This window comes from Bufo gargarizans, unplaced genomic scaffold (genome assembly GCF_014858855.1).
Source record: "Bufo gargarizans isolate SCDJY-AF-19 unplaced genomic scaffold, ASM1485885v1 original_scaffold_2086_pilon, whole genome shotgun sequence".
In the NCBI taxonomy this organism is placed as follows: Eukaryota; Metazoa; Chordata; class Amphibia; order Anura; family Bufonidae; genus Bufo; species Bufo gargarizans.
This window is the reverse complement of record NW_025334636.1, coordinates 289186-302488: the sequence shown is the minus strand read 5'-3', so window position 1 is coordinate 302488 and position 13303 is coordinate 289186. Positions and strand designations below refer to the sequence as shown.

The following is a 13303-nucleotide window of genomic DNA, read 5'->3' as shown; positions in this document are numbered from 1 at the left end:
GCGCAGAGCCGTCTGCTTTCATGCCTCACCCACTTATTTCCGCCTCCATTGGCTGCTGGGAGCCAATCGGACACTGATGACCTGTCCTAAGGATAGGTCCTCAATATCTAGAGCTCGGACAACCCCTTTTTAATAACAGTTGTAATGATTCATCAAATTGCTTCTTATAAGTACAACATCATATGGCAGGGTATGCTAAAAACAAAAACGCGACCTCCCAAAAAATGTGGTACGCCCCTATGACTTACGACACTGCCCTTCCACAATAGGATGTGTGCACATCTTGTGGCGGCATTACTAATGATGCTGAACGGACAAGGAATATTGGTGGAAATTGTATCTTCACAGAGCAAGGAGCAGCGGCCTGAAGAACGGGAATTGCAATTCTGTCTGCCTTTATGTAAGATCTTTGAAAGGTATGAAAATGATACCTACTGAGGGTCGTGCGTTTACTGTGGGGCATCTTTACAATACACAGGTTTGCATTCGCCTTGAAACATAATGCAAAAAAAGCCTATAAGTCTATGGTGTCTCAGACTTGTGGTTTGTTTTGTAATTGTCTACATCAGTTCCTTATTAAAATGCACTTATTTTACTGCCCAAGGAGGAAGCAGAGCAGCCGTACACCATTCTATTCCATACATTGTAACATGCTGAACATTTATATTCGTTCATCTACATTCAATTATACAGGATGAATTCACACGTGGCTGACTTGTTGCAGATGTTTTTGTGACTATCCCATATACTCAAAGAGGCTAGCCACAGTCAATATATGTACTGCAGAAACTGATCTATTATAATGTATGGATTATTTCTTAGTGGCAGAAATATCTGAAACTAATCTGTTGTGTGAATTCAAACTTAAAGGGGTTCTCCAGGATTTTTATACTGATGACTTGTCCTCAGGATAGGTCATCAATATCAGATCGGCAGGGGTCTGATATTGACAGCTGATCTGCTGTATGAGGAGACGGTGCGTGCAGTGCCCACGTGCCGTCTCCCTACTCTCTTCCTGTCTGCGGCTGTCTGTGGTCTTTGCCACATGGTCTTTCTATACAGATTGCATAATATTAGTGCGCTGATATAGACAGGTTGAATAACGTGAAAGAAATAGTGTCTGTTAGTGTCACCGACGTACCGAGACATACGGACGTCCCGGTGGCAGGAGATCTGTGAGACTGGCAACACATGGTTTGATCTGACAGGTTTTCCTTGTGGATCAATAGGTGTCTGTGTTGTTTCTGGTAATGGTCACACCCCACTTGTCTCCAGGTTTGGCTATTAGTGTCATTTAATCTTCCTTCTTTATAGTTGCTTCTACCACAATGCTGTGCGGTTTATAGCTTCTGTGGATTGTTTGTGGTTGGATCTCGGCTGAGTTCCTGGTGCTTCCATAGCCTCATTGAAGTTAAGTCTTTCCTTTGCCTTTTGTATTTTGTTTGGGTTCTGTGTGTCGCATTTCCCTATTGTCTGTATTAGGCCTGAAGGAGACTCCTGTTCGTCCTTCCTTTTGGAGGAACAGGTAGCCTCGTCCCTGCCATTAGTACCAGGGTCCTATAGAGGACTAGGTATTCCGGCGTATGAACTCTCCTACCTTTGGTCTGTTAATACTGGTAGTGTAGCATACTGGTAGTCAGTCAGGATGTTTTTAGTAAGGGTTTTCACTAGGAGGTGTCCATCTTCCTTCCCTAGTTCTCAGGCTTGATTCCCTGTTTCCCCCTTCCCTCCTATGCTCTGTGTGGTGTTTCCCTCCCACACCAAAGCGTGACAGTTAGTGGCTGTGCGTATGCACAGGGTACATTCACACAATCGTATGTACTTTGCCGTCTGCAGAGTACAGATGACGTCCATGTGGCATATTTTTTATTTTTTTTGGGGGGGAGGAAGGGTTAGACCAATCGACTTGTTGACAATGGTTCCATGGTCCACATTTGCAGTGAAAAATAGAACATGTTCTATCTTTTGCAGGACGGACAGAACGCCACATGCACGTCATCCGCGTTTTGCGAACTGCATTATACATACGGTTGTGTGAATGCCCCCTCACACAGGAGGAATTTCAGCATTTGTAGGAGGATGAGGTTTATTACATGCATTCTGTAATCTGACCTTCAGTCTAGAGGAATCTCCAGTTTCTAGTAATAGATTTTATATGTTCTCATAAAATGACACACCGCGTAGGAATGGACACTTGTTTCCTAGCTAGCTAGGGAGTTAAAGGGGTTTTATACCTTTTTTATTTTTCTTACTGATCTGACACCCGGGACCCCCACCAATCAGCTGTGTGAGAAGGCAGGTGCGTTCTTGGTTGCGTTGGGTCCTTCTCACTGCTTCCTGCAGGCCGGTGACGTCACAACCATGTCATGTGGTCTGGGTGCAGCTCGGCCCCTATGAAGTGAATCAGCCATCATTCCATATGCGCTGCTAGGCTGAAAAGGGTGCAGGTCAACGTACAGAAGATCAGCACAAATTTCTGTGCATTCCTGCACCCAAACTGCTCCAGGTTTTTTCCACAGATTTCACCCTTCATTTCAAAAAGTGAACTCCATTGATTTAAACTGCAAACATGGATAAACGTGGATGATTGTGGTGTGTGTGTGTGTGTGTGTATATATATATATATATATATATATATATATATATATATATATATATATATATATATATATATATATATATATATATATATATATATATATATATTGATTGTACCTATATTATGTATAAAAATTGTTGGAGAAATTTTTCTCCTATTGGGCAAGACGTCTTCTTTTTTACCTCAATTGATTGTAAATAATTAGTTTCTTGCCAGCAGGGGGAGCCAAACTAACAGCTGTTCCTATGAATTTTGCTTTATTCCAATTAAAAGGGACTGCCCAGTTTCCGATACTGATGAGCTATCCTCAGGAAAGGCCATCAGTATCAGATCGCCGGGAGTCCAACTCCTGGCATCCCCACCAATCAGCTGTTTAGAAACTCTCCTGTGGAAGTCGGAGGTCCCCTCCAGTCCAGTTTGTCTATGCTGTTAGGAACAGCGCAGGGATGATGCCCACCCCATAATCATGTTCAGAAAAGAGTGTAGCTTTCTCGTTTTAACTGGCGGAAAAAAATTCTGAGACACTTTCCCCTTTTTTGCCGTCTTTACTGGTGATAAGTGTTGCAGACCTAAATATCTGTAGTTTCTAATGTTGATATCTATTCATTTAGATTGTTCACCAGATGCCAACATACATGAAAGAATATTCTGCTGTTTGGAGGATTTTCACCATGACTTATTAATAATAATAAATTAATTTTTTTTATTTATTTTTTCATTATATTTTTTTATTATTCATTTCCCTCATTTAAAATTATAAGGCTACTTTCAGACGAGCAAGTTCAATGCGAGAAATACTGTTTGTTTGTATAATTTTGATTTCCCGTTCTGACCTTTGCTCCTGACAGAATCGCACAGCATTAGGGCTCATTCACACGCCCGTGCCGTGTTTTGTGGTCCGCGAAACACGGATACTGCCCATGTGCCTTCTGCAATTTGCAGAACGGAACAGACAGTCCATTATAGAAAGGCCTATCCTTGTCCGCAAAACAGACAAGAATAGGTCATGATCTATCATTTTTGCGGGGCCACGGAACGGAGCAACGGATGAGAACAGCACACTGAGTGCTGGCCCTTTGAAGTGAATGCGGAACCAAACCACGGTTGTGTGAATGAGCCCTTATAAGGATTTATAATGCTGTGTGTTCCTGCAAGTCCTCGAATCTACTGAGTAATTCTCACACAATGCCCTCATTCAGTAGATTTGAGATCGGGCAGGGACACGCAGGATTGTAAATCCTCATAATTAGGCCTCATGCACAAGACCGTTGTTGTGTTACGTTCCGCAAAATGGGGTTCCGTTTTTCCGTGATCCGTTTCCGTTTTTGTTTCCATGTGTCTCCCTTTATTTTTGGAGGATCACCAGACATAAAGGAAGGTAAAAAAAAAATGTCTAAGACACGTTTCCCATGCAAATGATAGGAATAAAACGGACGCGGATGAGAATCTTGTGTGCCTCCGCGTTTTTTAGCGGACAAGAATAGGACAGGTTATATTTTTTTGACGGACTGGAACCACGGATCACGGACGTGGATGGCAAACTGTGCACTATCCGCATTTTCAATGGGTCCGCATCTGAAACGCTAAAATCGGCGTAACTGACGCGGAGATAAACAACGGTCGTGTGCATGAGGCCTTATACAGTGTAATCCTTTCCATGGGGGAAACAATTGTCCATATTGAGGGGAATAATATTTATGGGGCTCCTTTTGGCCTCTGCCAGTTTTTTTTTTTTTCTCTAACAATGGGACTCTATGGCCAACATATGGCACTGTACATCTAAGTAGCATGCATCACAGCCTTCCATAATTGTTATACCGGTACTTTGGGAACTATTTCCGATGTGTATCGCTGATGACCTGCTCAGACGGGGCACAGAGCCTAATGGTGGATTTACACGTGCAGATTATCAGGGACGAACATATTTGAAAAAGAGGTGCAGCTGATTCATGTTTTGCTCATTCATCGGGTGACGCTGTCTTAAGTGCTTGCAGGTAAATTATCGTTTCTGGGCAGCAGACCCCGCTTTCTGAACAGTGGCCTGCTGCCCAGGAACATTGCTGCTGTATAAGGCCTCATGCACACGACAGGTTTTTTTTCACGGTCCGCAAAAACGGGGTCCGTGGGTCCGTGATCCGTGACCGTTTTTTCGTCCGTGGGTCTTCCTTGATTTTTGGAGGATCCACGGACATGAGAAAAAAAAGTTGTTTTGGTGTCCGCCTGGCCGTGCGGAGCCAAACGGATCCGTCCTGAATTACAATGCAAGTCAATGGGGACGGATCCGTTTGACGTTGACACAATATGGTGCAATTGCAAACGGATCCGTCCCCATTGACTTTCAATGTAAAGTCAGGAGTCCCTTTACTTTCACACTTGCGTTCATATAATGCAGACGGTGGCTCCGTTCAGAGCGGATCCGTCTGCATTATATTGTTAAAACATTTCTAAGTGTGAAAGTAGCCTCAGACGGATCCGTCCAGACTTTACATTGAAAGTCAATGGGGGACGGATCCGTTTGAAAATTGAGCCACAGTGTGTCATCTTCAAACGGATCCGTCCCCATTGACTTACATTGTAAGTCTGGACGGATCCGCTTGCCTCCGCACGGCCAGGCGGACACCCGAACATAACTTGAAGCGTCCCCATCACCATGGGAACGCCTCTATGTTAGAATATACTGTCGGATATGAGCTACATCGTGAAACTCAGATCCGACAGTATATTCTAACACAGAGGCGTTCCCATGGTGATGGGGACGCTTCAAGTTAGAATATACTGAAAAACTGTGTACATGACTGCCCCCTGCTGCCTGGCAGCACCCGATCTTTTACAGGGGGCCGTGATCAGCACAATTAACTCCTCAGGTGCCGCACCTGAAGGGGTTAATTGTACTATCATATCCCCCTGTAAGAGATCAGGGCTCTATTGTAATAAATCGTTGGTGGCAGTGTGCGGCCTCCCATCTCCCCCCCCCCCCCCCCCGATCATTGGTGGCAGCGTAGTTCCGATCGGAGTCCCAGTTTAATCGGTGGGGCTCCGATCGGTAACCATGGCAACCAGGAAGCTACTGCAGCCCTGGTTGCCATGGTTACTTAGCAATAGTACAATAGTAGAAGATTCATACTTACCTGCTTGCTGCTGCGATGTCTGTGACCGGCCGGGAGGTCCTCCTACTGGTAAGTGACAGTTCTTTAGCAATGCGCCGCACAGACCTGTCACTTACCAGTAGGTGGAGCTCCCGGCCGGACACGAACATCGCAGCAGCAAGCAGGTAACTATGAATCTTCTACTATTGTACTATTGCTAAGTAACCATGGCAACCAGGGCTGCAGTAGCGTCCTGGTTGCCATGGTTACCAATCGGAGCCCCAGCGATTAAACTGGGACTCCGATCGGAACTACGCTGCCACCAATAATCGGGGGGGGGGGGGAGGAGAGATGGGAGGCCGCACACTGCCACCAATGTTGTTACTGCTATAGAGGGAGGGGGGGGCGATGGTGGGCGCACACTGTGCCACCAACGATATTCAAACTGGGGAGGGGGGGGGGGGTCTGCCCCCTGCTGCCTGGCAGCCCTGATCTCTTACAGGGGGATATGATAGTACAATTAACCCCTTCAGGTGCCGCACCTGAAGGGGTTACTTGTGCTATCATATCCCCCTGTAAGAGATCGGGTGCTGCCAGGCAGCAGGGGGCAGTCTTGTACAAAGTTTGTAGTGTATTCTAACTAGAAGCGTCCCCATCACCATGGGAACGCTTCTGTGTTAGAATATACTGTCGGATATGAGTTTTCACGAAGTGAAAACTTAGATCTGAAAAAGCTTTTATGCAGACGGATCTTCGGATCCGTCTGTATGAAAGCAACCTACGGCCACGGATCACGGACACGGATGCCGATCTTGTGTGCATCCGTGTTCTTTCACGGACCCATTGACTTGAATGGGTCCGTGAACCGTTGTCCGTCAAAAAAATAGGACAGGTCATATTTTTTTGACGGACAGGATACACGGATCACGGCCTCGGCTGCAAAACGGTGCATTTTCCGATTTTTCCACGGACCCATTGAAAGTCAATGGGTCCGCGAAAAAAAATGGAAAACGGCACAACGGCCACGGATGCACACAACGGTCGTGTGCATGAGGCCTAAGGACGAGTGATTGTATGAGGACGTGCAGCTGTATTTGTCCCACTGCTCCTCAACTTATTTGGCGGGTTGCGGCTGGATCTCTGCCGCCCCCCTTAGACCTCTTGCACATGAACATTTTTTTTTTTTCCGTTTATCCTATTCATTTCAATAGGTCCGCAATGCATTCCGTTTTTCCGTTCAAAGCTAGAACAGTACTATCCTTGACCGTTATGCGGACAATAATAGGACATGTTCTATCAGGGGCCAGCTGTTCCGTTCCGCAAAAAACAGAATGCACACGGACGTCATCCGTATTTTTTGTGGATCCTTTTTTTATGCGGACCCCAAAATACTGAAAAAGCCATATGGTCGTGTGCAATAGGCCTTACAGCGAATGCGGGCTGTGCCCGGCGAAGACTGATCCGACCAGCTGTTCCTGGCCGGATCTGTTTCACTCAAGTGAGAAACAAGCCTAAAAGTCTAAAGCACCAAGTGTGTGAAAAAGTTTCAGAACTTTTTTTTTTTCTCCAGAATCCGCAAAAGAAACTGTAGCCTGGGGGTTTCTGTCAGCAGAATGTAATGAATGCACAATGGTAATTGCAGGGGGTGGCAGACAATGGGCAGAGAGGTGTGACAACGCCACAATGACAGTGAAATATCAGCTCGTCAGGAGAACAATATGGAGACGACGGCGCAGGTCCTCTGATCTTTTGTCTCATGGAGCCCTAATTCTGGTTTACAATGACGTCCACTGTGGTCTTGATGCAATTAACTCCATTGTTTTTACAGTCCAGCAATAAACGAGTAAATCAATTATTACTAATCGCGGCTTTCTCTCTCCCCTGCATGTCAGACGAGGAGAGGATTCTCATTGTGATTAATGGCACATTGCAATGAAACCTGTTAGAATAATCACAAAGCGTAATGGCCTATACAGTGGAGGGGAATGCTGCACGTAAATACAGTTCTCTCCTCCACTGGCAGGCAGGCAACTATTGGGAAAGAACAATCCCTTCCTGATGATTGCCTGTTCAGTTGACGCATGTATATGTGCCTTCATTTCAAAGGTTCCACAGAAAAAAAAACTGAATGTACTCCGTATGCATTCCATTTCCGTATATCCGTTCTGCTGAAAGATAGAACTTGTCCTATTATTGCCCACAAATAACGATCCGTGGCTCTATTCAAGTCAATGGGTCCACAAAAAATACGGAATGCTTAGGGAACACATCCATCATATGTCATCCGTTTTTTGCGGACCATGCCCACTTTGCCCATGTGTATACTGTTAAAATACATTACTGTACATTACATTAATAATGACATTTTAGGTTTCGGTTTGCAATCCTCAAACAACGGATCCCATACGGAGATTTTTTGCAAAACTACAGAACGGAAACAAAAACAGATTAGTTAAAAACGGACCGCAAAGTACTGAAAAAGCCATATGGTTTTGTGCAAGAGTCCTTAGGGCTCATGCACACGACCGTATATTTTTTTTTTCTGTGTCCGTTTTTTATTGCAGCCTATATGCGGAACCATTCACTTCAATAGGTCTGCAAAAAAAACGGAAATAACTCTGTGTGCGTTCGGTTTCCGTATGTCCGCATGGCTTTTCCCCCAAAAAGATAGAACATGTCCTATTCTTGTTCATTTTTGCTCACAAGAATAGGCATTGTTACAATATGGATCCGTAAAGAACAGATGCAATACGGATGTCACACGGACTTCATCCGTTTTTTTTTGCGGATCAGTGTTTTGCGGACCACAAAATACATAGTTGTGTGCATGAGCCCTTAAGGGGTTAAGTAATAAAAAAGTCGCTCCACCTTCATGAATCGGTCCGCCCATACAGATGATTGTTCTATGTGTGGCGTGGGGATTGTGTGCAGTAGTGTGTGCAGTAGCCGTTCTTCGGAATACATACAATTTAATAAAATTTGCTACTGCCTTTTTTGAAGTTTTTATTTTTTTCTGTCTATTCTACAGTAAGTTTTTCCACCTTTTTTGGCTATAAATCTGTAGGAATTGAAACACTTCTTCTTTTTTTTTTTTTTGTTGTGTAAGTATGCAATCCGAATAACGCAGTATGACGGCACCCTGAAAAGGAAATTCCTGGAAAGGTCCTGTGCAATCATTTTGAATTACTGGATGTCTGATTAAAGGAATTTCCCTGTTGTGTAGCCTTAAGATAAGGATCAAGGAGGGGGAGACGTGTGCAGACAAATGTGCTGCTTACAGAAATTACTGTGGGTCCATAGAAGACGCTGTGCGGCTGTATAAGACTGTTGTGTTCAGGATGAGTGACTATGGCGTCGCTGTAGTTTTAGAAAACTGTTGCACATTCTCCCTCGGCATAGAATTTGAATAAAATACTTTTTAGTTGGGCCTGCAGTTTTCCTAGCTGAGGTTTTGGTCTGAGTAAAGTCAGTAAAATTTATCTAGATACCAACTGGTGTCTATTTCCCGATCTAGATTATTTCCTTTACAAAATACTATGGTGCTTTTGAAGGGGTTGTCTACGTTGGGGCTCATGCACACGGCCGTACTTTTGGTCCGCATCTGTGTTTTTGGCAGATCGGATGTGGACTCCTTCATCTCGGTCGGGCTACCAAGGATGCGGACAGCACACTCGTGTGGTGTCTGCATCCGTGTCTGTTTTGCAGACATTTGCGAAGAAGTAAAAATGGCGGCCACCAGTATTCGTTTTTGCGGATGCAGTTGTGTGCAGGTGCCCTTATTTAACAGTTATCAACATGTAAGGGTTTTTCTGTGAGCCTGATATTGATGGCCTGTCCTTGGGATGCGCCACCATCATTACCCATCTAGGACTAGTCTCCAGCTTCTCCATTCCCTTCCGTCTCATGTTTTTCCCAGTGACTATGGAAAAGACTAGCGCTTCTGCATGTTATCACCATTTCATTCATTTGTACAGCACTAACCTATTCCACAGCGCTGTCCAGTGATTGCCAGCCTTCACATCAGTGCTCATACCCATTGGGACTCGCACTAGAAATACCGCTTTCCTGAGAGGAAAGCGGAGAACATGGAGGAAACCTACACAAACCTGGCGGTGGATAAACTCCATGCAGATGTTGTGTTTGGTCGGATTCGAGCTCCGGATCCTGAGGCTACAAGGGAACCATACCAACCACTGAGGCACTGTCCAACTGGGTTGGTATCCATATGTCCCACACCACAGGGGCGTAGCGTGGGGGGGGCCGGAGGGGCCGTTGCCCCGGGCGCCAAATTGCAGGGGGCGCCAGGCATCCGAAATTTCAATGAGGGCTACGGGAGCCTATGGCTCCCGTCCCCTCCGTTATGCCCCATAGGCTTCAGGCCACTAGGCCTGAAGCCTATAAGGCAGTAGAGGCGAGCGACGCAGGACTCGGTCACGATAACCTCACTGTGACCTCCTGCGTCGGGTCTCGCGAGATGACGCGGCGCAGGAAGGCACAGTGAGGCGTTCGTGACCGCCTGCGGCGGGAACAAGCGGGGATGGAGATAGGTAAGTATTTTTTTTTTATGTTAACTTACCTAATTGCAGAGGCTCTGGCGGCAGTATGGGGGGTGGGAGAGGAGAGGAGAGGACTGGAGCAGAAAGGCTTCAATGGCATTGGCACAGCAATAAGAGGGGCGATTATATTAGCAAAGAGGGGGGCCAGTACATTAATAACAGAGGGGCCATTACATTAATAACAAAGAGGGGGACATTATATTAGCAAAGAGGGGGCCAGTACATTAATAGCAAAGAGGGGGACATTACATTAGCAAAGAGGGGGCCAGTACATTAATAATAAAAAGGGGGCCATTATATTAATAATAAAGAGGGGGCCAGTACATTATTAATAAAAAGGGGGCCATTATATTAATAATAAAGAGGGGGCCAGTACATTATTATTATTAATGTAATGACCCCCTCTTCATTATTAATGTAATGACCCCCTCTTTATTATTAATATAATGGCCCCCTCTTTATTATTAATGTAATGGCCCCTCTTTATTATTAATGTAATGCCCCCTCTTTATTATTAATGTAATGACCCCCTCTTTATTATTAATGTAATGACCCCCTCTTTATTATTAATATAATGGCCCCTCTTTATTATTAATGTAATGACCCCCTCTTTATTATTAATATAATGGCCCCTCTTTATTATTAATATAATGACCCCATCTTTGTTATGAATGTAATGACCCCCTCTTTGTTATGAATGTAATGACCCCCTCTTTATTATTAATGTAATGACCCCCTCTTTGCTAATATAATGGCCCCCTCTTTGTTATTAAAGAGAGGGCCAGTACATTAATAATAAAGAGGGGGCCATTATAATATACAGGGGGAATGAAAGCTATCTGTCTGGCTCTAGCTCAGTATTGGGGGGCAGCAGGATGACAGTGTTGAAGGAAGGAGAGCATGATAGTAAAGTGAGGAACCTAAATTTTTTTCGGTGAAACTCTGCAGAGACGAGAAGCGGCTGAAAGAAGTTATCATGGCGGTCTTATCTCTGAATGAAGACGTCGAGGAGAGTCTACATCACAGGAGACGTCACTGGATGTAACAGGTATGGTGCGGTATTCTACTGTAATAATAATGTCCATCCACATATCTGTTTCATGGTAGGGTTGGGGGAGAAGATTGAGAATTTGGCCCATACTGCCGCATTCTGGCCCCAGACTTCAGGTCACACTGTACGTGTTCAGAATTCTGGGGCCTCACACCCATCTACTACATTATCTGTACTCAGAGAGTTATCTCTGTGTTATCTGAGGTGTAACATAGGACTGCTAGTGATCTACTACAGTATCTGTTAAAAGTGGCGTGCCTGGGGTAGGCGCGGGGGGGGGGGCGCAATTTTTGGCTTGCCCCGGGTGCTGGCAACCCACGCTACGCCACTGCCACCATCTGCATTGCATGTGATATGTTCACTTCGGCATGTTTTTACTCTATAAATATCCCTTTATAATTGTCTGCTACAACTCGTAATACCTTGAGTTATCTACTGTCTCCTCTGTATTTTGGTATACTCTGTAGAGTGCAAGCTCCTAGGACCAGCGCCTCTTCTTGTATACGAATGCTTGGTGTGGTAAGTAATCAGGTGCCTGTGAGAGTAGCCAATTTTTGCCCATGCAGGTGTGCGGTTAATGTCACGTGTCAGTCCCTGGTTGTATTTCGTCACTTACATGAGACGTAGTTATTATAGATAGTGTATCTGTAGGGCTCTATAACACCCGATGTCACCCGCTATGTAAACAGGTTATCTTTCCAGCTCGTCACTGTAAAAATATTAGCATTTCCTTGCGCCAACTGTGCCCTGGATAAGCTGCAGCTGGCTCTGGCACATCTCTGGATAGCAAGACCTCTGTTACCTGTGCACACTGATTGGACAAAGCACCTCGGGTGCCTGTGGAGGACCGGGGAACCCATTGCCCCGGCTGGTTTCCAATTGCTTCAAGCCTGATCATTCCCTAGTCAGGAAGAGGCTCCAGGCAAGGAGCGGCTGCCATCCAACAGCTGGTTCCCTGCCTATACCTCATCCTAAATGGGTTACTTATGAGAGGGGGTGGCACAATAGGCAATTGTCTTTGGGGCTTCCATGGAAATGGGTACCCTATAGGCAGTGGCGTACCAAGGGGGGGGGGGGGGCGGGCCGCCCCGGGTGCCACTCACAAGGGGGGTGCCAGGCCGCCTGTCTTTAATAAAAAAAAAAAAAATATATATTTTTTTATTCTTCAGGGCCGCACCGCCGATCGCCACAGGCGGCGCGGCCCTGGATGTAATTGCGGCCGTGCTGTGGGGCAGGGGAGGGAGAGGCGTGTCCCTCCCCTGTTCTTCTGATAGGCCGCAGGCACTAATGCCTGCAGCCTATCAGAGGCCGGCTCAGGCAGCGCGATGATGTCATTATCATCGCGACTCCTGAGCAAGGCAGCACACAGCAGGGACACAGGCCGGAAAAGGCTTGCATCGCTGCCGAGCTGATGGAGGTAAGTATTTGTTTTTTTGTTTTTTTTTTCCTCTTTGCGGGGGGGGGGGGGGGGAGCTGGCACTATGGAGGGGCACTATGGGGGAACTAGCACTATGGGGGGGCACTATAGGGGGAGCTGGCACTATAGAGGGAGCTGGCACTATAGGGGGGGGAGCTGGCACTATAGAGGGAGCTGGCACTATAGGGGGGGGGCTGGCACTATGGGGGGAGATCTGGCACTATGGGGCAGCTGGCACTATAGGGGGAGCTGGCACTATGGGGGGGGGAGATCTGGCACTATGGGGGAACTAGCACTATGGGGGGGCACTATAGGGACAGCTGGCACTATGGGGGGGCTGGCACTATGGGGGAACTAGCACTAGGGGGAGCTGGCACTATGGGAGGGGGAGCTGGCACTATGGGGGGGGGGCTGGCACTATGGGGGGGGAGTTGGCACTATGGGGGTATCTGTGGGCTTTTTTTTAATTATTGGCACATTCTGGGGGGCACTATAGGGGAGAGTAGCACTATGGGGCATCTGGTGTTACTATAGGGGCATTATTTGGGGGCACTATGGGGAAGTGGGGGCTCTAAAGTGGTCTTTTGTATTGGA

At 46.1% G+C, this 13303-nt stretch overlaps 1 protein-coding gene across 1 annotated transcript in view; it reads left to right on the top strand.

The window, feature by feature from the left end:
- The first annotated feature begins 317 nt into the window (after positions 1 to 317).
- LOC122923943 (G-protein coupled receptor 4-like) overlaps positions 318 to 13303 on the top strand; it is a 51696-nt gene continuing 38710 nt past the window's right edge. Inside the window, exon 1 of the mRNA XM_044274828.1 lies at positions 318 to 416. The gene's annotated coding sequence lies outside the window, so the exon portion shown is untranslated. The remainder of the gene's footprint in view (positions 417 to 13303) is intronic.